The sequence below is a fragment of the Lagenorhynchus albirostris genome, chromosome 7 (genome assembly GCF_949774975.1).
Source record: "Lagenorhynchus albirostris chromosome 7, mLagAlb1.1, whole genome shotgun sequence".
Lineage (NCBI taxonomy): Eukaryota > Metazoa > Chordata > Mammalia > Artiodactyla > Delphinidae > Lagenorhynchus > Lagenorhynchus albirostris.
The window spans coordinates 98217156-98241454 of NC_083101.1; positions in this window are offsets into that span (position 1 = coordinate 98217156).

Consider the following 24299-nt stretch of genomic DNA (forward strand, 5'->3'; position numbering starts at 1 on the left):
CAGTGACATCGTGTGGCCCTTTCTCTTGGGACCTGTGAGCATGACAAACTATCTTTTTAGTGGTAAATTTCTATTGATCCGTTGGCCTCACCATACCTGAATAATAAAACCTCTGTTTTAAAACAAGGCTTCAGGGGAAGCTGTGACATGGTGGGCACGAAGGCATTCTGGGCACTCACCAGTCAGTGCTGATGCCAGGAAACCCATTCCCCATAGACTGATGGGCTGAGGCCGTGGACATACTTCCTTTCTGGTCCAGATTGGCTCAGAGACCAAGTGGGGCTGAGCCTAGAAACTGGGAGCACTAGAGACCACCACTGGTGACAGCAGGTCGGGGTGGGGCTGCAGACAAGCCTAACCTGGTCAACGTGAATCAAATACTTTGAAGGTCACTGTCCTGGGTTAAGAGACAGAAGCCCTTGGTTCCAGTTCTGGTACCGCCACTAACTGCTCATTCTGTTTTGGGGAGAGGATTTAACTCCTCTGAACATCAGTTTCCTCATCTGTCAAGTGGGGATAGTTGTGCTGATAGGTGTGCTCTGCTCACTGGAAAGGTGAAGTTAGACAAAGGAAAGCACTGTATAAAGAAAGCCACCATCATCCTCAACATGTCATAACTGTAGGTTTGACACTATTATTCCTCCTTGTTTTTATTTTCTCAGTATATCCACCAGGGGAGGAACTACACGCTGTATTTATCTGCATGTTACTCAGAACTTCACATGGGGTAGATGCTGAAGAAGGTCAACTGATTCAACAAATAATTACTAAATTTGACCCAGAAAATTGCCTTTTTAAATTTTTTGGACTTTTCAGAAATAAGAAGGGAAAAGAGAGGGGTGTGTGTGGAGGACTGTGGAGGTAGGTGACACCTGGGGACACCATGATAAGTTTCTGCTTCCAGGCACCAGTATGTCCACTCTGTAGGGCTTGATGGCCAAGGCTTCTTGACCAGGCAGAGAGGAAGATCTCTCCAAGCAGACATCCTGACAGGCCTTCATCTTGCCTTTCAGGAATAAATTTGATAAAAGCATGGGTCAGAGCTAGGAGGGGTCCAAGGATGGAGCTGGTGCCGTGGTCATCCAAGCAGCAAACCCAGACCCATCTCTGAACCTCTCTGAGGGACCTGGGCCCCATTATCTCCAGCCGCCCCTCTCCACACTGCAGGTAGACTTCGAGGCTTCCTACGTGAAGATGCAGTCCAGACCACGTGATTTGATTTCTGGTCAATGTCAGTGCAGAGCCACTGAGAGCCCACTGACAGCCCACACCCAGATTCATGATTGCAGGCTGGAGTGGTCCATTCATTCGCCTGGAGGTACCCCCGCCCCCAGGCCATCCTGTCTGCACTGTCATGTAAACACGGCCAGAGTCGTGACAGGGACTAAACTCTGGAAGAGAAAAACTTTCCCTTTCTCTTCTCTTTCCCCATTGTTCTCCCATTTATTTCCTTCCCTCCGGAGTCAGACAGATGTGGCTTTGAATCGGGTGCCTGTCATTTCCCAGGTGGACCCATCACGTAACCTCTCTGAAGGTCACCTGCGTTGGTGGGTTAGTTAGTGATACCACTCATGTTATCTCGTGTATGTGGCAAGAGAGAATGAGACCTGTGTGAAGGGCACAGTGCTTAACACCTCGTGGATGGTCTATAAACCCACTTTCCTCCTTTCCCTCAGCCTCAGCCTTTGGTCTTCCTCCCTCTCCCACATTTCTTTAAAAGAACCAGAGCTCTTCTTTGAACAACAGATCTGCCTGTTTCCAGTCTCAGATGCTCTGTGTACTGCAACAGTGGCCGATGCTGCAGGTGCCTTGCTAATGCCCCAAGGAGAGGCCAAGACTAGAGACAGGCTCTAGCCTCTTTGTTTCTGTTTTTGAAAAAGTCTCTCCCCCTGAGGGCACAGCCTGAGGATTGGGAGATGCATTAGGGAGGTGAAAGGGAAGTGATGCCAAGGTTCCTCTAGAGATCAGCCCATAAAAATAAGGGTTCATGAAGAAACTTGCTGCCTCTAGGGACTCCATGCCACTGCCACCAACATCTGCTGGCACGGTTCCTGAGAGTCCCATAGCTGCCCTGGCTCCTGGGCCCTAAGACAACCAGGAAGGAGGTGTCACGGCTACCCCGACTGGTGGGAGGCCTGCCCTCCCCACAGCTGTGGGTCAGCCCAGCCTCTGGGGCCCTACGCCCCTCCCTCCTTCTTCTCTCCTGACAGGCGTGCATTTCACTCACCTTCCCTCCTAAGCGGTCAGACCCAAGCCCACGGCCACATCCCCATCACCTCGCCAGCTCCCTCTGCAGGCTGGCTTCCCAAGCCAGCCCCACTTTTCCTCTTAGGGCTTTCCTGTCTTTCTTGCCTTCTGTTTCCTGCCATCAAGCTCCTTCTCTACTAAATCCAAATCCCTCTCAGCTAGGTGTCACATTTGAAAGAGGCCTGATAAATTAAGCCACTGAAATGTCCTGGCTAAAACTGACAGTGGCTTAATGTGCTTTTAGCTTAATGCATTTGAGACCCTCTCCAGGGTGTTAGCCTTTTATCAGGGGATTCCTTCAGACACAGTGGAACGTTCCTCAAAGATGGAGATGATGCAGCCTTGTATGCAGTGGGGACAGCAAAGGAAACGCCTGAGGGAAGGAGGGCTTTTGTGGATCCTACCACCCAGCTGGCTACCTACCCATTTCTGAGCACTCCTCAAACATGTAGGAAGAGATTACTCTCCACTGGGCACTCTGCTAAGCACTGGAAGATTGGAAAGAGGGGTAAAACTGGGAAAGATTAGTATCTTTTTATTTAATATTCAACATTTATTCAGATTTATGTGGTAGACCAGAGATTGACAGTAGGTAAGGCTGTATATGAGAGATGGAAGCAAGTCAAGCTCCATGACCCTCTCCTGATGTATTGCAAAGCCACACCCTAGTGCAGAGAACCACATATTAAATACCTCCCCATCACTCCCGTGCCCCACACCTTAGCCAGCTGCAATCAGCATGGACTCTGGGCAGCCTGCCCTTGCTAAGTGCCCAGCACTAGTCAGGCACAATCTCATGAGGCACAGTGGGGCAGAAGCAGACACGGAATTCATCTTCAGGTCATAGAAGGAAGGCAGGGGCAGGGAAGGTAAGCGTTCATGCTGCTGCATCACATTTGCAGACTGTTTACAGGGAGGAAAGGAGAAGCTAGTGCGCAGTGAGCAGCTGGCAGGGATGGCAATAGGGCATGCATTCTGCATCGTACTCATCACCAAAGAGCTCTCGCAGGGCATTGCCCTTCCGGCTTCTATCATTCCAGCATTGTCTCCTCTGACTCAGAACGGCAACACTCGATTCTACTGGGTTGGCAAAAAAGTTCGTTCACGTTTTTCCGTGAAATCGTACGAACTTTTTGGCCAACCCGATATAACCAGTTTACGTGGGTTCCAGGTACCTCCTGTTTTCCAAGGTGTTCTACCAGTAGGAAGTCTATTATCTCTCTATTACATGATAGAGTATCGGCTGGTCAGATTATATGATAATGTGTCCTACTTGCTGGTTCAGAAAATATGCTTAATGAACCTCTCTAACCATATGGTGGGTTTGTCCTTTGGGCAGGATACAGGATTACTAAGGAATAACCTAGAGGTATTTCTCCAGGCATTTTCCACTAACTTTTCCTCTCCAACCATACTTCTCAGAGGACACAAACCCCAGGACCTGAATATGTGTTCACTGGTGGGGATGAAGTCAGCTAGTTCAAGGACCTGTCTCTTTGTGGTGCTGAATAGATTCTCCCCTCCTCTACTGGGCATCACTCACCCCCTGAACTCCTCCAATGACTCCTGCCAAGGAAGTCCTCCACACGTCCTGCCCCTCTGTTTGCAGACTCCTAGCTTCTTGTCCAGCTCATTAGATTCATCCCAAGTCTACATTCTCTGCTGCACCCTCCCTCCCTGATTCCCTGGCAGGAGGATCGAGGTGACCTTTAAATGTCGCTTATAAATGCCAGCTGATGCTAACTGGCTCCAAACATCTGCACAGACGTGGTTTTCCCGAAGGCCAGCCGGATGGCAGTGCTCAAGCCCAGGCGAGGGGAAGCTGGCTGCTGGGGACAGGTCTGTGCCTGGAGCAGGCACATGGCCTGCACTCAGCCAGAAACCCCGGGTTCCCTTGGCCAGACCCTCACTGAACCGGGAAGGTCTGTATTATTAAATGTTAGAGTTGGAAGGGTCCTTAGAAACTGTCAACCTTCCTGGGACAAATTCGAGGTCTCAAGAAAGATGTCAAATATATGATTTTGAGAGCCTAACATCTGCCAGGAAGTCTGCTAGGCACTCATCTCACCTTATACTTTCTTTTTACTGAATTAATGAATGGATGGGTTGTTTCAGTTAATTCTCACAAGGGTTCTGTAAGACAGGAACCATCCTCACATTAAGATAAAGGAACACACAATCTGTGAAGTTGAATGAGTCGCCTAGGGTCACGACGCTAATAAGAAGTGAAGCCAGGGGCTTCCCCGGTGGCGCAGTGGTTGAGAGTCCACCTGCCGATGCAGGGGACACGGGTTCGTGCCCCGGTCCCGGAAGATCCCACGTGCCGCGGAGGGGCTGGGCCCGTGAGCCGTGGCCGCTGAGCCTGTGTGTCTGGAGCCTGTGCTCCGCAGCAGGAGAGGCCAAAACAGTAAGAGGCCCGCGCACTGCAAAAAAAAAAAGAAGTGAAGCCAGAATTCAAATCTAGGTTTGCCTGACTCTAGAGCAATTTCCAGTGTGCCCCCCACCCCCCGCCACTGCTCCCCATCCCTCACTGCTTCTCTCTTCCATCATCAGGAATGGGTCTGGAGCTTTTGATTGCTCCATGCCCCCTGATGATTTTCCTGAGTCACTGGTTTCATTCACAGTTATTTATTTATCAATTAGCATTCTCCTGTTCTACTGCCTGAAGCTTTCATTTCCCGTCACCCAGCTTCCCTGTGTTTGTCAGAATGAATTGCCTGCAGGAAGAGTGGGAGGGATGAGCGAGGGGGAGACCCTCTCTCAAGGGACATCCCACTACTAGGCTACAGTCACTGAACACTGTGGGGATGGTGCACTTTTCCCCTTGCTCTCTTATAAAGGGGAATCCCAAGACACAGGCCCTGAAGAAGGCCCTGCAGGAATCATAAAGGGGAAAATGCTGAGGGGTTTGGGGAAGGCACTGGGCCTGAGAAGTGAGACCCTTGGGCCAGATTCTAGTGTGACTCCAGCTAAAAACAATTCAGTTTCTTGTTAACTCAGTGAGTAACACAATGGGCTCCCACATGGGCCATCCTGCAGAAACATAGCCTCAGTTTTCCACCAGACATCTCATAAATCCATATAAGAGAGTTCCTGAAAAGTAGCCCCGGGCTGACCACACAGTCATGGCCACCTTGCCTCTGAATCATGGCAGAGTCATTATATAAAGAGTCCCAGCACCTAGTCCCACTTTCCTAGCTGGAAGAGTCACATGAACAGGCCCTTAAGAGAAAGAAGTGATTCTTAAGGTACAAAAAAGAAATTGGATTGTATAAGGCATATCTTACTTTGGCAAAATTTGTCACATTAGACTACTTTTAAGTGTCATGAAGCTATTAAGGTTCCTAGTATCCTTAGGTCCCTAACTTACAAGTAATCAATAAAATAAGAGTCAGACTGGACTCAGTGAATTATCACACTGACAAGGTTTTTTTTTTCAGTGACTTGTTTATTCATTCACTTATTTATTTGTTCTTCCCTGCATTCAGTAAGTCATTCATTCATGAATCAATACCCACTGAGCTCTCAATGTGTATGCGGTCCTTTGGGAGAATAAAAAGATGGAGAAGATGCTGTTGCTGCCATCATGAAATTTACAGTCTATCTGCCAAGGACACTAATGCAAGGGTCAGAGCCCTCCAGTTCCAGCCCATCTGCATTCTGGCCTCAGAGGCACCTATCTCAATCGGATATGGGTTCACCACTGTCTTGCCTTCACTCTCGGCCTTTGCCCACCAACTTTCATTTTTCCTTTAGTAATATCAAGATGCTTTATTAAAAATATTCTTCAGGGACTTCCCTGGTGGTGCAGAGGTTAAGAATCCGCCTGCCAATGCAGGGAACACAGGTTCGAGCCCCAGTCTGGGGAGATTCCACATGCTGCAGAGTAACAAAGCCCGTGCACCACAACTACTGAGCCCACGCTCTAGAGCCTGCAAATCACAACTACTGAGCCCATGTGCCACAACTACTGAAGCCCATGTGCCTAGATCCCATGCTCTGCAACAAGAGAAGCCACTGCAATGAGAAGCCCGTGCACTGCAATGAAGAGTAGCCCCTGCTCGCCACAACTAGAGAAAGCCTGCATGCAGCAACTGACCCAATGCAGCCAAAAATAAATAAATAAATTTATAAAAAAATAAAATAAAATGGTAATTTAAAAAAAATAATTAAATTAAATTAAAATATTCTCCAAACCCATGCATACTTACACCCTCCCTACTATCAGAGGATCTCCTGAATCAGAGAAAATAATAAAAGTAATGAGAAAGAGCACTTTTGGTGCAAACATTTTAGACATTTGAATTGAATATTTGAGTAAGTAAGTGAGAGGACTTGTCTCCCTACTTAAGAACCTACCGGATGAGCTTCAGAAGACTGTTCTCATTAGAGAATGTCTCTTAGGATGCTGGTGCCCCAGTAATGGAGCCACTGGTGAAACAAACAAAATGGACAGACAAGGAAAGTGGCATCATCTCCCAGGAAGTCTTAAACATGCTTATGATTTTCTGATTCCATAAAAAGAGAAGATTGAGACTCGTACTTATTTTATTTGAAGTAGTTGGCATAGCCCCAATAATAATTGCAGGTACTACTCATATTGGCTGAGTGGGTGACATTCTGTGTTTATTTTCCATTCCAGCAGAGAAAGGCATGTTGAGAAGCTATAACAGACCTGTTGTAATTGCCCCAGGATGTGTCTCTATTTCCAAGACAGCATGCATGCATGGAGCAATGGAGAAAGAAAGGAAAAATTGACTCTGGAAAAAAAAAAAAAAGGCCAAAAGATGTTCAGCTAATGTAATAGTCTTTCCAAGAAAGCAAGAGCAAGTTGGGGCAAGTTGGAAGACTCAATGCTGCAGCCCATAATGCTTGAAGTAAGGTAAATGGTGAGGGACCAAGAGTCTAAATTGTAGATAAACAAGGTTTTTAGAGGTAGGAGGATTTTTTTTTTTTTTAGAAATCTAATCCTAGAGCTAGAGAAAGTAGAAGTTTAGTTTAGGAAAATTCTGTGGCAAGAATCCAAGAAGGACACTAACATTGGAGATCTAAAACCCAGCTGAGGACTGTGGACTCAATTAGAAAAGACTTTTCTCCCTCTGTTATTAAGGGAGATGAGTGTAATCACTCTAGCCACTTTAACTTGAAAGTAAAAATGACAAAATGTATTATTTGGGGGGAGGGGGTCGATTCTGCCCAGCAACGATTCCTCCTCCATTGATCATTTTATTCTGATTTTTTTCTAGGACATCCCTTTTCCATTCTCAGTCCATCCCCAGCACCAGATGTGAAGCACATGACCATGGCCTGACCAATCAGCTCATTACAGACTGGTACAGAATGGACACATGACTTCACCAAGCCAATCAGAGGAATTTTCAGGGCTTCCACAGAAGGGCTCCCACAGGAACCACCAGGAGAAGCCTTTCTTCATTCTCAAAAATTTGAAGTTGATGGGAGCCACTGCAGTCATCTTTCAACCACGGGGGGAGAGCTTGCCTGAGAATAGAGGCAGTGCCAAACAGAGCCAAGAGATGGAGAGAAATTGAATCATGGTGACATCGATCTCTTGCATCAAGACATATCTGATGCCAGACTTAGAACCGCGATTCTTGGTTATGATGAAGCCAGTTTGAGTTGGATTTCCACCACTTTAAACTAAATGATAATTGAACTATTGCAGAAGGTAACTAAAATTGAGACCCTTGCCAAGAATATGGAACTATTTATCTGAAACTTACCTACTGGCATTTATCACACTCCAAGAATCTCTTATACTTTAATAAAATGTCATGTGCCTTCCTGCTGTGCATGGACTGGAGAGGGCAAGGTAAGGGCATGGAGAATTGTGACACAGGTCTAGCACCTTGTCACTTTGAACCTCACAGGCTCAGCGTGGCATCAGTGAATGTTTCCCAAGTAAAAAAGACCCTTCAGCATAATGGTGACCACAGGCCACCTTTCCAACTGGCCCTGCTGGCAACGGGCAGCATATTATCTCACAGGAGTTCTTGCAGAAAGGAAAACGAGTTGTCACGGAAAAACTCCTGATCTACAAGATAGATTTGGTTTGGATCTCACTCCCCCTAAATGTGTGACCAGGCACAAACCAACAAACCCCTCTGGGCCTCGGTTCCTCCCTGTCTACATGGGGGGATGGCCCTTCCCTCCCTGCCTCAAGACGTTGACTTGTGATGCTAACATGAGGGCATGTTAGTGCTGCTTAACTAGGTAGCATTATTAGGAAAACTAGAAATCTCTTCCTGAGGACACACATATCAGCATTAGCTTCTCTTTTAGGTAATAAACAAACAAACAAATGAATCTTTGGTATAATCACAACTAAATTAGAAATGTCGGCATTCCCCAGAACAAGCTATCTATCCAGAGAAGCCGAGAGGCCTCGGATGCACAAAATCATATTTCCCCAGGCATAGGATTAATTAAAACTATCAAGTGTTCTCAGCTTTTTGAAATTAACTTTGAAAGTGTTTGGTGTGAAGGGATAAAGAAAGAGGCTAGGCAGTGGGGAAAGCAGCCCAGGGGCGGGGTGCTGGGAGAGAGACATGCCAGGGCTGTGTATTTACTTTATTCTTCTTAACAGAAAGGGAGAACAAACGGAGATGTGAAAGTGTCTTTATGAAGGACAGCAAAGATAGGGACAGCTGTGCATTCACTCCTCCCCTCTGTGCGGACCATCTCTTTCTTCCCTGGCGAACAGGGGCTCACCACTCAGAACACCTGGGCCAAGGCAGGTGGTGTGGACAGAGGGGTGGGGAGGAGAGTCCTCAGAAGACAGATCAGCCACCCTTCTCTCTCTCCCCTTCTGGGCTTCCTTTTCTTTTTCTTCCTTGTGAATAAACTCATTTCCGGCACTTTTCTGAGCTCTTGGACAGATGGTCATGTTATGAGCAGAAGCAGCAGAGAAATGCACCAGGAATCCTGAGTCCAGCTCTTGCCCCCCCATTTATCAGTGGTGTGACCTCAGCTAAGTCACCTGCTGCTTCTTAAGGCTCAAATTCTCACCTGTAGGAGTGGAAGGAAGGCTGAGGCATTTCCTCCTCAAGAAGCCCAAAGGAGACATTGGAAGTGAGTCACATAACACATAAAGGATTGCCATAGAGTTCCAGAAGCCCTAAAGATTCTTCCACATTTCACGTTTACTCAAATCACTTTAGGCTGGTGAAGCCCTGGTGGTGATGGAACCCAAGGACTTGGAAGACTCTGGACTAATAACTAACATCCTTCCTGTTGGGGTTCTGTTTTTAGAATGGTAAGGAAATGCATTTTCCTTGCCTTTTGCTGTCGCTGTGATACAAACCCTCAAAGCATACCCAATTTCCTTTTACTCTCACTTTGGCAAACTAGAGCTCTTCTCCTGAGCCCACTCACCACCTGCTTGTCTCTAAGCTCCCTTAGATCCTAGCAAGAAGTGCTGTGGGTCTGTAGAACTACACTTCTCACTTCTCCCATCTCCTTCCCCTGAATTTGTACTTCCAAACCTCAAGCATTGTGAGGCTTTGGACTCCACCTTCTGTAACTAAGGGATCTGCTTCTTTATGTGCTAAAGCCCTACTTACCTTCCCAGCCATATTAGATGTCTACCCAACATTCAATGTCTTTCCCTCTCCTTCTTAACAGAAGTCAGCATTTGTTCAGCTTTCCTACTCTCCTCCATTCATCCAGGTGATTCAGAGAACACCCCTGTCACCTTCTCCAGGTAAAAAGGGTTTGTCTTGATTGGTCTAAGCCAATCATGGTGGTGCTATTTCCCCTTTCCAATAGTTGAGCCATGGACATGTCAATTCTGGCCAGCAAGAGATGGAGGGATGTTTGTTGAGGACTTCTGGGAAAAGTTTCCTCATTTTGCAAAAAAAAAAAAAAAAAAGACATAAGGAAAGAAGCCATTTGCTGCTCTTGGAAGTCTTCAGGTATGAATATAGTGCCCAGCCATGAGGGCAGCTAGACAAGGACAAGCTTTTGTGCTGAGGATGGCAGAGCAGAAGGACAAAGTGTGCAGAGACATTGACACCACTGAGCTGCAGGATTAGCCAGCCTGTGAGCCACTCTGCCTGAGTGATTACCTGTGATAATCGTTTCATTGTTTAAGTCCCTTGGAGTTGGGATGTCCTCTTACTTGCAGCCTGCAGTGCTCCACATATCCACCAACTCCCACCATTTTCCCAGGTGGAGTGTCCTCAGTCCCTGGTTGTAGGCTCATCAATCTGGGGGACGAGTTTGCTGACACCACATCAGATGGGCCGACATAGGTGTGCAGATGCTGCTGGGGAGAGGAGGGGACACAACCTTCCATGGGAGGCCCAACATCTAATGGAGTGCCAAAGCCAATGCAGTCTCTTCAATTGTTTTCAATCTCTTCCCATCCTGGTCAAGCTGCTCTTGCTTGGACTAGTTCAACTATGTTTTCTAGCTACTTCTCCTCCTATGAGTCTTGGCCCAGCTCAGCTCTGTTAATTTAATTGCCATGAGAGAAAATCCAGGTCTATGTGTCACCACAGCCCATCTGCTGCTTAATAGCTCCCCACTGTATATGGGATAAAGTTCAAGCTTCTTTGCAGGTTAAAGAACATCACCAGGTCTAGTTCCAGACCTCATTTCTGGTCTCATCTCCCACAAGACTGTGCCTTACCCTCTATGCTCAACTTGACTGTAGTCCTTAGGCTGTCCCAGGCCTCCATACTCTTTCCCACACAACCTCCTGTGCCCAGAATGCTGTTTCTTCCTTCTGCACCTGGCTGATAATACTAATGATTCTTCCAGATTCAGCTCAGGCCTCATTTCCTCCTAGAAGATTTCCCTGAATCTCCAGGATATTCCAAACCCCTTCTGGGCTTCCATCATAGCCTGTGCATATCTACAGCATGGCATTTACCACGTAATATTAAACACTTCTGTTTGAGTCAGTCTCCCCCGCCAGATTTTAAGCTCCTTAAAATAAGACAGGAACAGTTACTTATTCGTTTCTGCACACCTATAACCTGACATAGTACTTGGAACATAGTAGCTTCTCAATAAATAGAGATTGGGTTGAAATTTGAATTTTGCAGTTGTCAAGCATGCACAAATACTTAACATGAGGAAACAAAACAAAACAAAATAAAACAAAACATGCGCCCTGAGGAATGACTAGATAAGAGAACTACATTCTTCACTGCCCCATTTGGGCACACAAAGATTATTGGCAAGCAAGAGAACTGGGCCTAATAATATGACATAGGCCAAGTTAAAAAAAAAGTGTTATCTCAAAGCTTATACTAGTCCTCTGTGATACAAAAATTGGAGGTAGGATAAATCATTCTATGATTTTTTTTTAAATTAATGTTTTTGTTAATCAATGGTAAGGACCAGGCCAGACTGGGCAGAAAAAAGTTGAAACAAAGATAACTAGTTTATTCTGTTTAATAAAGTGGGAGGAGCTTGTGTTCAGGGCTGGTAACCCTGTCAGGGATGCACACATCCTGAGAAAGAGTGAGGATAGTAGTAAAAGTGGCAGGAAGAGCCAAAGAACTTTGGGGGAAGAATTATAATATTCAATTTGGGAGTGTTTCCTATGCTGGGCTTGTCTGCAATCAGTCTCTTGGAGTCAACTCCAAGGCTTTTGTAAGAGCTCAACCACAAGTGTTCATATCAATGCTGCTCCGTGGGGCCGTGAAGGAAGGAGGTTGGTACCCCAGCTCCCAACTCATTGGGTGACTTAAAGAGCAGCCACACTGGGTAGGACCCAAGTAGAAACTGAGAACACAGCAGGAGCAGAATTCCGGAGTGAAAGCTGACCAGGGAAACTTAATCTCCTTCCCCTTGACATACACTCACCCCCATGCAAAATACTGGGTTGGGTTTGATGCAAAATATCCAACACTGCAAGGGCTGGAAGCCTCAAATCATTTTATTTACATAACAAAAGAATGGGTGACCCAAGACTAGAGGATTTGGGAATACTTGGCCTGCATATTTAAATACACAAATGATATGTATATAACATATGTATATATGCGTATATATGTATACATAGTTACATAGATTGTACCTTTTATTTTAAAACAAATTAGCAGTTAATTTGTTAACTACCATTTAACTACTATTAAACTTTTTAAAAATAGTTTATATACTTTTACATCCCTGAGCGAAATACTAAATCTTCAGCAAAGAAAAGATAATTCAATAAAAACACAAAGAAAAGTGCTCTTTTCTTTCTCGACTTGTAAGTACTGAACTTAGAGCGTCATTTAGAATTTTTTTTTTTTTTTACTATCGTCAGCTTTTTTAAGCAGTTAAATTCAGAGTGATAATTTCTGTATCCCTTGCATTTCACTCCTACAAAGTCACAAGTCTTCACATATACCTTACTTGGCCCATGGAATGAATTATGTGTGTGTGTGTGTGTGCTTTCCTTCTGGAAAATCTAAGAAATATGCTATTCAGCCACCTGTCTTCTTCCTTGCTTTACCTGTCTTAGTCCCTCAGGGACAGCTGATGGCTGTTTCTGCCTGCATCTCTCTTTCTGCCCAGTCATGCCAGGATCAGGAAGCACTTGTAATCCAAGTCAACAGGACCTTACTGAACAGAGGTGAGGTACCCAGGCCTTGGCCCCTGCCTGTTGCCCTGAAACGTGTCCTACAGCCATGAGCCCACATGCCAAGTGCCAGGGGAGAACCCTCTGTTCTTTAAACCCACAGATTCCTCAACGCATATCATTCCCAACCCTTTAGTTGCAAAAGGTTGCATTTCTGCCTCTCTTTCCCTAGTTAGCAATTTTACTTCCCACCACCACCAGTGATGTACAAGATCCCCAGCTTCTTACTTGGGATCTTGGTGCCCTCAATTCTGGAGAGTACTTGAGTTGTTTGTGGTTTCCTATGTTCCCTGCCGATGGCTGGATTTATGCATTTGCCGGGCATCCCAGACATTAGATAAGCTGGATTCCACCCTGTGTACATCGGATCCGGTTGAATGGAGCCAGAACTCAGCATGTTGGTTATGGCAGCCACTGGGCCTCCCCCTGCCCAGCTGCCCTCCACCCAGGGCTCCAGGCTCAGCAGCCAGCCCGGCTCCTCTGCTGCATCTGACCCTGCGGACCCCACGTAGCATGGATGAGCTCTGCCTGCACTTGCCCTCTGGGGCTGAGTGCTTTCCTCCTCTGCCAATTGCAGCAACATCCTCAGACTGATGCTGGGGAGACAACTGAGCAAACACAGTTTAGCAACTTAGCATTTTTCCAGCCTGACTTTCTTTTACACCCAGACTGTTATTCAAAAGCAGAGTTTTGCCTGTACGCATGGTCTACCTATGCATATATGTGTTAAACAGATTTCTTCTCCACTCATCCCTGTGGCTTCATTTATCCAAATATGACCCAGGCCTTAAAACTCACATCATGAGTTGCTTCCCTTCTAAAGACTTTCCTGAAGATTTCAAACTCTTTGACAGTTTTAAACTCTTCATTTCTTGGGGTTACTATTGGTAACACAGTTTAAACCTTAATTTCACCATAAACTTTCCTGCATTTCCTCAGATCTTTTACATAAATATATTGTGTGTGTGTGTGTGTGTGTGTGTGTGTGTGTGTGTTTCCAACCAAGACTGAAAGCTCTCTGAATGCAGGGCTATGCCTTACTTTCTTGTTTCCTCTTCCCAGTGTAATATTCTTTACACGATTATTGCCAAAGAAGGAGGGGCTTTGACTCAGAAGAATTAGGTGTGAACTTTTCCACTGGGCATACATCAAAATGTCCAGGTAGATGGGCTATGGGACTAGAAGGGCTGATGAATAGACCTAAGGAAAGCAGAGGAGCATAACAGAAGCTCTAAGAGCATCATCAGAGACTCCAGATGACCTTCTGTTAACCATGGCCCTGAATCTCAGATAATATAATCCAAAGCCCAAGAAGTCTTGCCAGCCCATGATGGCTGCACTCTCCCAGTGATGACTCAATGCCAAAAGCCCATCAATTCCAAGCCCCAGTTCAAGCCCGCAACCCACCATTAAGTTATCTTCACTGCAAATCAGGCAAGGATTGGAGCCAATGTGCCTCTTGTTGGGTAGAAAACAGATGGCTGGACCAGAGAAAGCTGACGGAAGGAATCACAAAACAAGTATCAATCAACCCAAGCAACTCGCATTAGGAAACAGGCGCTTCGCAGCTCTGGGGCAGGGCTCTCTGGTGGTGTTTTTAGCGGCTTTCCTAATTAAGGATGAGCTGTGGAGCTAGCTCATCAGCCACCATAAGTCCCTGTTAGATGTGGCAGGTGTCTCTGAGAGCCCCCCTTCTACCATGACTTCCCGGTTGTGCTCAAGAGGGGCATACTGTATCAGCCAAGGAAGGAGCTGTGAACAGAAATGGAACAGGGGAGGAATTTAAAGAGACATCAACCCTGGAAACAACACCCTCTTGTCTTTTACAGCTTGTGTCTCCAAGTCCAGCACTTCCACTGGTGAGTGCAACTTGGTGTCCACTGTGCGTTTTGTCGCTCTTCCCAGATGCAAATTCTTTTAGGAAAAAGGCCTCCTTTCACAGTTTTGGTGATTCCCATAGCACTTAGCACAGTGCTAGAAACACTGAAGAGTGATTCATTGAAATATGGCCAGCTTGATCCATTGAGTTTTATTTAGATTCCTAAATGTTCCATCTTCTAGAGAATTTTCTATGTCCCACTTATCTGTCCCTTATCCTCTTCTACTTTTAATAATTTATTTGTATTTCTATTGTTTCCCCTACATTTATAAAGTCCTTCAGGGAGGCTATGAAGACTTCTGCTTTACTCTGGATCCTTCTGTATCTCCCTAGTAGCTGAAACAGGACCAAGCAAATCACAGGTTCTCCATTCATGCTTGTTGATCTGAATCGATATTTAGGGCTGCATGTGGCCATGGGTTACACTCATGATTCTCCAAGGCCCTGGGTCCTCTCTTACCACTTGTTCTATTTCAGATCTATGGCAGGTAATGCGTAAGGAACGCCAACACCGCGACTGACTCCATCCCCGCTCCCTTCAGTATGAATCTGTGTTCCGCATTTTGTCAGGAGGAGCCAATGGTCCTCAGTCAAACTCAGAATAGTCATTTAACCCAGAGTACTGACTCCCGACTCTTAAGCTTCTCATTTGTGTAATCCTTATGTGCTGATCAATTTTGTGTTATTAAATGAGATGAAATCTATAACATGTCCAGCATCGTCTGGCACAAGGTAGAAACTTAACGTGTAGTCTCTATTTTAAACTACATTTAAATATTTTATTATAAGCGTTAAAAGACTTTTTATTTATTTTATTATTATAAGATTTCTATTTCCTTGTGGCTTTTAGCATAGTTTTCCAGAGCTGAAAAGATACTTTTTGTAAAATAGATGAAACATGGCTATGACCTCACAGATTTCCTGCTAAGTATTTGGATTTTAGAGCGTGCGAGTGATGAGAATGAGTACAGATCACAGATAGAGACAAATATATTGTCCTTAAGGTCATTCTGGCTGATTCACACACTCTGTTCTTGTTATCTCTTGCAAAGCATCATGATACCAACTTTTGGACAGCGAGGAAAATTTGACAAGCAGATATGATAAATCTGAAGAGAGGCAGGTGGGAGCAGGACCCCAGAGCACCAACCTTAAGGTGAAACTTCATGGACGCTCTTGGGAAGTGAAACAGACAAGGGTGTAGAAATCCAAAAGCTAGTGAGAACAGATTAGGGACAAGTCAAATTAACCAGAAAGTCAAGGAAAGCCAAGCTTTAATTCTGCCAACCAGACTTTCTTTCTCCTCAAAGAAAAAGAGATGTGGTTCTAAGATAAGGTTTGTGTATACTGCTGGATATTTCACCTATCATACTGGGAGCAGAGTCCAGGATGCACTCAGGAAAATTATGGGACTGTTGAGAAAGTTAGAAGACCAGTTCTATCCCCTGATTCACCTGCTTTGATTCTGAAGTTTCATGTTGGTTCTCCCTTAGAGCCTGTGGGCAGACAGGCTTTGCTGGAAAGGGAGACTGTATAATATATAAATAACACATCTAAAGTAGATTTTCAAGGGTTTAGAAAAAGCCATGAAAGTCAGAGCCATAGAGAGTTCTTAAAGCAAAGATAGGGAAGATCCAGGTTAGGTATTGCCTAGGCTGAATGGACCAGTGGTCTCAAAGGGTGCTTCCCTTTATGATTCTATAAAGCCACCTCGCTGTTTCACTAAGGAAGCTATACCCAGTGGAAGTTCTCAATAGACCAGGGCTCAGGAATTTAGCGAGGAGAGAATCAAAGCCACCCAAAGGCATTGAGAAAGACAAGGATGTTCTTAAAGTCTAATTGGGCCTGTGTTTTCTGCCTCCACCTGATAGGTTTGACTTCAAATTAATTAAAAAGTCAAATCCAACTGTCATCCCAGTATCTGCTGAAGGAGCAAGCTGTTCGTAAAACACCTTGCGTTTGCATAATAATTTTATGCTTTTCCAAGTGCTTTATCATCCATTGGCTCATTTGAACTTCATGACAACTCGACAAGACAGGCAGGGCAAGAATTGCTGGGGAGGCCATAGGGGATACTGGAGCCAGACTGCCTGAGTTCAGAGCCCAGTCCTGCCTCTTCCCAGCTGGTGACCTCGGGCAAGGGGTTAACTTCTCTCTGACTCTACTTCCTCCTTTGTAAAATGGGCACAATATAGTACCCACACTGTTGGTTTCTTGTTAGGAATAAATGAGTTGACACCTGTGAAACGGTTATAAGCCTGTTTGATAGTAAGAACTGAAAAATTATTAGCTTTCAGTATGATTGGTCCTACTTTTTAGATATATCCTGGATCTAGCAGGACCCGAGATCTTCCAGCAGACACAGAGAGACTAATGCATCAGGAAAGGCTTTGCATGCTGCAAAGCGCTATGCACTGCAGGGAACAGTATTCCTCCTATGCCCTCCCAAGAGAGATGGATCTGATGTGGTCACCCTGGCCAGATTCTGCTCTCAGAGTTTCTGCAGAGGACAAGCATATATTGGGCCACCTCAGAAAGGAAACTGATAGCCGTGCTTTTCCCAACGTCCTCTGCAACCTCCAGCTCCTGCAAGGACCAGCCCAGCCTCCAGTAAAGGACAGTGAAGCAGAGACTCACAGGTAACAAGAGCCCAGAGCGGGTGGGGTGTCTCTCCAGCCCCCAGAAAGATGAGCCAGAACCCAGCAAACATTCTGAGAAGCAGACCCATCAGCCAGTCCTCCCTGACAGTTAAAAAATTTCTCCAGCCTTGGAGCATGTCACAACCTATCAAGGATCACTCTGACATTTACAGTCCGCGATGAGGCACAGGGCTGATGTGAAACAAGACAGCTGCAATGATGCCCGAAGCTTCCACAGAGGCACGAGCTGGGGCTATGAGAGAGTGAGAGGAGGAAGGGCGGGCCCTCCTTGAGTTGTCATAAATCCCCACCACATTATTTTTTAGGAAAAGACGCTGAAAGGGAAACAGAGCACAAACTGGTAATGTCAGATTTTAACCAAACCGTCAGGCACACACAGGGAATCTTCCAGGACAGCAGCGGACTGAATCCCCAAATATGATAAGGTGGAGGGGCACAGGCCTTCTCAGGAGGTGGCTCTAATTCCCCTCTGCAGGACCCCCTTGGGGTCGGGGGACAAGATGGACAGGCTCTCATGCCTCCTCCATCGTCTCGGGACGAGACGGGAGCAGAAGTTCCTGTGAGTAAAGGGGTGGCGGGAGGACAGGGGAAGCGTCATTTTTAGAGTCAATTCAAAGACTCATGGGGCCAAAGGGAACCTGAAAGCAGGGCAGCTGTGACCTGGATGAATGACTGAGGTCGGATGGTACTGTTCCCAATCTCCTCACCAACGTCAGCCTGGGGTAGAGAGAAGAGAAGGGAGTCAGGGAGATGGAAAAATCAGGACCAGCAAGTGAGGGGTGGCAGCAGGAGGCCCACTGCTATCAGTCTGGTCTATTGCTTTCCATCCTGCTGCCCCCAGCCCATACACACACAGCCTGAGGCAAAAACAGGAGATGGAACTGAGATCAGGGTAGAAGAGATGGAGCGGGGCTGGATGATTCACGTGGAGTGGCCTCCAGGGGACTCAGAAGAGGAAGGGGGGCCCCACAGAGGGGGCTTTTCCTGAGTGGGGCGTCTCCTCCCACACACTGCCACGTGCCCTCAGAGGTGGTGGTCCTGACAGCTGGGTGAACTCATGGGGAAAAACAATCCAGTCAAACCTTCAGTAAACTGACAAATCGAGCAGTAAATCTCCTCTGTTCACTTTTGGGGCATCAAGACACATGGTCCCTGGCAAGAGCACAGGAAGAAACCCACAAAGATGGTGCCATGGCCCTTGCCCCACACGACCTACCCAGACGTAGAGCCTTCAGGCCTGGGCAGATGTCTGCATTCCCTCTGCTTGTTCCCCACCCTCGTCACGCAATCAGACACACTCCCAAACATGCAAAATGTGAGAGGATGCCCCCAGTCCTCACGTGCATACGGAGCACCCTCTGATCCTGGGCCCCATATCCCGTGAGGTCCCACACGGGAAGTGACGAGGGTAGAGTGGCCAGATAAACACAGGAGGAGGACCAGTTAAAGTAGAATTTCAGATACACAGCAAATGAATTTTAGTATAAGTATGCCCTATTGCATGGAATATACTTATACTAAAAAAAGGATTCGTTGTTTACCTGAAGTTCCAACTTAACTGGGAATCTTATATTTTTATTTGCTGAATTCGGCAGCCCCTAGGAGGATGACAGGTAGACGTAAGGGCCTTGGGGTTGGACAGCGGAGGGGAGGGCAGGGAGAAATAGGCCATCCACAGTTCCCTTTGTGAAAAAGAACAAAGAACAACTTAAACCCTTTAGTTTGTTGCTAAAATGTAAAGGTGGTCAAGCCAGGTGAAGGTTTGGGGAGGTGGCCTCCAGGGGGCAGGGACTGCTAAAACAGGACCGCACTAACCTTTCCTTTATATATTTGTTTTATTTTAATACTCAACATCCCATGGTGACTCAGCAGGACACCCTCTTGGGGCAGGGACTGCTAAAACAGGACCACACCAATCTGTCCTTTATATATTTGTTTTATGTTAATACTCAACATATTGATATTCAAATCATTTAATACTCAAACTACTCTACCAAATGGTATCATAATTTCCACTTTACAGAGGTTCAGAAAAGTTAAGCGGTTTGTCCAAAGTCACATAACTTTAAATGACAGTTCCAGGATGATAAGCCAGGCCTCACCAGATGCCCAACCTACCTCCTCTCTACCGTCCCATGCCCAGGCACCCCATGACCCGTCAGCTTCCTCCCAGGACCATCCTGTCCAGTAGAACTTTCTGCAATGACAGAAATGCTCCGTATCAGCACTCTTCCATGCAGGAGCCCCAAGCCCCGCACAGCAACTGAGCACTTGAAGTGAGGGTAGCTGGTGAGACTGAAAACCAAGTTCTTCGTTCAATTTTCATTTCATTTCTGTCTCTTAGGCTGGCCCTGCAGGCCTGGATCCGGTGTTTCTCAGATGTAGCAGTGATTCCAAAAACACAAAATGCTCAGAGTCACAGGGGCCCTTGGAAATCATTCTCATCCATCTCATTTCCAAGATGGAGAATCTGAGGGCCAGAGAGCACAGGGGAGCCAGAGGCCCTGGTGTTGTTAGTGACAGAGCTAGTACTGGAGAGGAGAACTGAGGACTGGAAAGGCAAAACTCAGCGGTCCCCAGCACATGCTGGACAGCCCTAGATGTCCCCCACACCTGGCCCCAAACCCCACCTCGGAACAGCCACTGTTGTAAGAAGGGATGTAGAGGAAGCTGCATCCTTGAAGCCGGCAGTAATGAGTCTATCTGATGAATGCAGGGAATTTGAGAGACAAAGGGAAAACCGGCAACATCAACACAAAACCTTGCTGAGTGTGCTGCCCCCATTACCTTGGAATTTTAATTACATCGGCCCTTAATATCCACACACCCAAGTAATTATAGCTTCCCACAGCAATCGGATATTAACTTTTTATTGCACCCTCTGAGAGCAGTGTGGAGAGACAATCACAGCATCAGGGAAGTCCAAGGTTGTCCCAAGAAGATCAGCGACCCCAGGGACCTGCCTCTGGGACAACCCAGCCTAATCAACCCGCACCAACTAGGACCACCACTTACTCTTGTTCCCATTGTGTCCTGCACAAGAGCATCCCACCAAGGGCTGAGGGTGCTGAAATGCAGCCCAGGCTCACTCCTTAAGCTCTGCACCACAAAGCAGGTCTGTCTGATCATTCAGAGGCTCCTGGCACCCAGTGCACACATCCCAGAGGTCTGAGTGCAACCAGACCCTCGGGCTCTCAGCCTGATGGAAAATGGACCGTTATCTTGAACGTGACTGTGGTGTAAAGGAAAGACCTGCAGCTAGTCCTGGTTTTGGCACCTGTGCATAGAGTAACCTTGGACCAGTCACTTCCCCCCCACCCCGCACCAAAGTTCAGTTTCTTTAGCCATAAAACGACAAAGAATACCTGTTCTGCCATCCTCATAAGGACGCTGCACAGATCAAATGAGGTCAAATCTTTGCAAGTGCTTTCTAGTCTCTACATCCCACATGACGGTCAGGCTTTATTAATTACTTGGCTGGTTCTCACCCTTAGGAGACTTTGCGAGGCTGAGGTGCACCTTGCCCAGGTACTCACAGGCTGTCACACACTGGTCCTCAGCACACAGCAGCTCTCCATATCCGATGTGTCCTGGGAACTCGCAGGAACCACTGCTATTGGGGAAAATATACATTTCTATGATAATTCTTTCCACTTTGAAAGCATTTGTACATATGTTGTTTCATTTGAACTTCAAAACCATTCAGTGATTCATAGGGAAGGCACTATCCTCACTTTGCAGAAAAGAAAACAAACTCAGGGGAGTGAAATGACTGCTTGAATTGCATAACGCGAGTTTGTACATCTGCAAGCAACACAGCTGGGAGTGGAACTTTGTCCCGCCCAGTCAAGGTATTCATGAGATTTCAGGTCCAGTAGACACTCAGACATCAAATACTTGTTGAATAATGAAAAAAATGAATAAGTGGATAAATAAACAAACATCTCAAGGTCAACTCTAAACAGCACCAAATGGGGTTCACGTAGCAGGAGGACTGGCATGTGCTGAGACCCATTTAACAAGTCAAGGTCAGCCTGCGCTTCTAAATCCTGCCCAGCCTCTTTTCTGACCCATCACCAAAGATGTAAGTGGTTACATTTATTTCACAGATTTGGAAAACTCAAGCTCCAAACTCTGAGAGGCAAACTGAAAAGTTCAGTTTGAACAGCAAATCAGTGGGCAAACTCAAATGCAACCCCATCTCCAAGTGGCCAGAACAGGCTTTGAGGCACCAACCACACAGCCTCAGCTTGGGGTCTCTCCAAAGATTTCTCAACTCTGGATAGATAAGTGACGTTTTCATATCCCTGAGCAGGATGAAAGTTGCCCAGTAAAAACATCTGCAGGGCTTCCCTGGTGGTGCAGTGGTTGAGAGTCCGCCTGCCGATGCAGGGGACACGGGTTTGTGCCCCGGTCCGGGAAGATCCCGCATGCCGCGGGGCGGCTGTGCCCGTGAGCCATGGCCGCTGAGCCTGCGCGTCCGGAGCCTGTTGCTCCACAACGAGAGAGGCCACAACAGTGAGAGGCCCGCGTACCGCAAAAAAAAAAAAAATCTGCAGACCTCCAAACAAATCATATTAAAATTTACCAATAGCGTCTCAGTTAGGAAGTGGAGGTGAAAAAAACTCCCAAGCCAGAGTGTTTGTAATGTATTTTCCCTAGAGGATTCAGTAAAGAGATAGTTTTAATTAGCAGTGCATTTCATTTAAGCTTAGCAGGCAAGTTATTGTACATTCAATAAATACCAGTTAGTTATTAAGAACATATTTACCTCTGACTTAACAACTACAGCAGGTTAGAGACACAGATTTCCATGAAACCACAAGCTGGTGCATTTGTTTGGAATAATCAGTTATTCTTTACTCAAGATATAATAATTGCTTTATTGAATCTGGAGAATCTCTTCTCTTGGTAATCTATGGCAAATAAATTTCCCCAGTTAGTTACTCTCTCCTTTTTGCCCAAAGAAGAAAGAAGACTGAGCAGGGAAAATAGAGATTCTAGAACTCAGATCCTTGACTCAGGGGAACAACTTGGCCTGGGACAGATTCACTGCAGCTTTCCCATCTGGGAGATCTGGACGCTAGACCAGGCAGGGAAGACCAGAGAACTGAGTTCTAATAACACATAATTGTCTAGTGTAAGTATGTCCTATGCAATATTTGGGACATACTTATGTTAAACAAGCATTCATTGTTTATCTGAAGTCCAGATTTAACTAGATATTCTGTTTTGCTTTGTTTTGTTTTGTTTTCTCAATGCTCAATCTGTTAACTGTAGCCTTGATAGGCCATGATTGTACTAAGCAATATGTAAAAGTCACTGTGGATACCACTGTGACCCTCTCCCTCACTCAGGTTCTCCATCTGTGAGATGCTTGAGGTGAGTAATATAAGCTGGACAAACTGACACCTGTGGGAGGAGTCCCCCAGCTCCCCTAAATAGAGGCCCTGCTCAGCAGTGGCCTCTACCGTGTTCTCTCACTCTCTTTCCTGTTCAGTCTCCACTGTGGGTCACTGATCACATGGTCATGGAGCCATGAGGCCATCTTCCAATGAACTAATGAGGAAACTGAGGCCCAGGGAAGCAAAGTGACTTGAGCAAGGTCACAGAGCCACTGGGTGGCAGAAGGTTGGTTTTATGGTCATCATTCATCATCATCATCACCATGGTCATCACCCTCATTTTCTATAATTCAATAGTATCTATTGAGTGTTAGTCATGTATTAGGCCCTTTGCTCAGAAAAGCCTCATAATAGCACTATGAGAAAGATATTCTGTTATGTCTAGTCTTTAGAGCTGGGGTCACAGTCTCAGAGTCCACGAATTCTCTCCCTGACATCCCTTTACTCTTTCCTCTTTGACTTTTTTCTCTCTTTAACTCTTCTATCCTCATCTAGAAATAAATCTATAGGATCAAACACTTACTAAAGCCCAACAAAGCCAAACACTCTAGTGGACAGGTAGAAAATAAGACAAAATGAGAAAGACTAAGGAGCTGACAGCACAGCCCAGGGAGACCCACTGCCTGGATTTGAATCTTAACATGAATACTCACATGCTGGAGAACATGGGCAAATTTGTAACCTTTCTGTGCTTTCCTTTCCTAATCTGTACAATGGGGATGGTAAGTGCTTATCAGTAGTGCCTGGCACATAGTAAGCACTGTATAAATATTTATTCTTGCTGCTAGTAAAATAAGGTGTATGAAATCTGAGAATTGAGCAAGTCTCAGAGACAACAGAGCCCAGAGAACCAGAAGATAGAGCCACGTCGTGCTCTGTGGATAGTAAGAGCCTACCCTTCCTCTGCTTCTCTTGAGGTCGTTGAGAAAATAGGTCAAGTCAGCAAGAGATATTTCCATACTCTGCCTATTAAACCTCCAATCCCATGCATGACTTAGGCCAATTAACATGACAGTTAAGTTCTAGGATTTTTAAGAGTTCTACTTTCAAGTATTTTCTTACGTGATGAATATAAATCATGTAAAAGTATTCAAAATTTCAACATTGATAAATCCAGATTACTTCTTTCATCCTCTCTTCCCCAACCAGAAAAAGTACATCAAACTGTTGACAGTGCTCCCCAAGACCCAACTGCCAAAAACATTAGAAAATATGGTGGCCACACATGTATGTAACCATACCATTACCTGCAGAAACACTAGGTTACATTAAGACATAAACTCATTTTAGGTCTGACATTAAATTGTAGGTACGGAAACAAATGGCCTGATCTGTATTTATTTAGTTAGTTAATTATATCAGAGTTTGTTCCCAAATGATTGAAAGGCATCTTCCAAAACTACACAGAGTACATGATGTATATTATTGGCAATCATAAAAGTAATTTGAATTTCCTGAAGTGTAATTAAAAATAAGTAGGAAAACTTAAGACCAATAATCAAAGGGAAAAATTA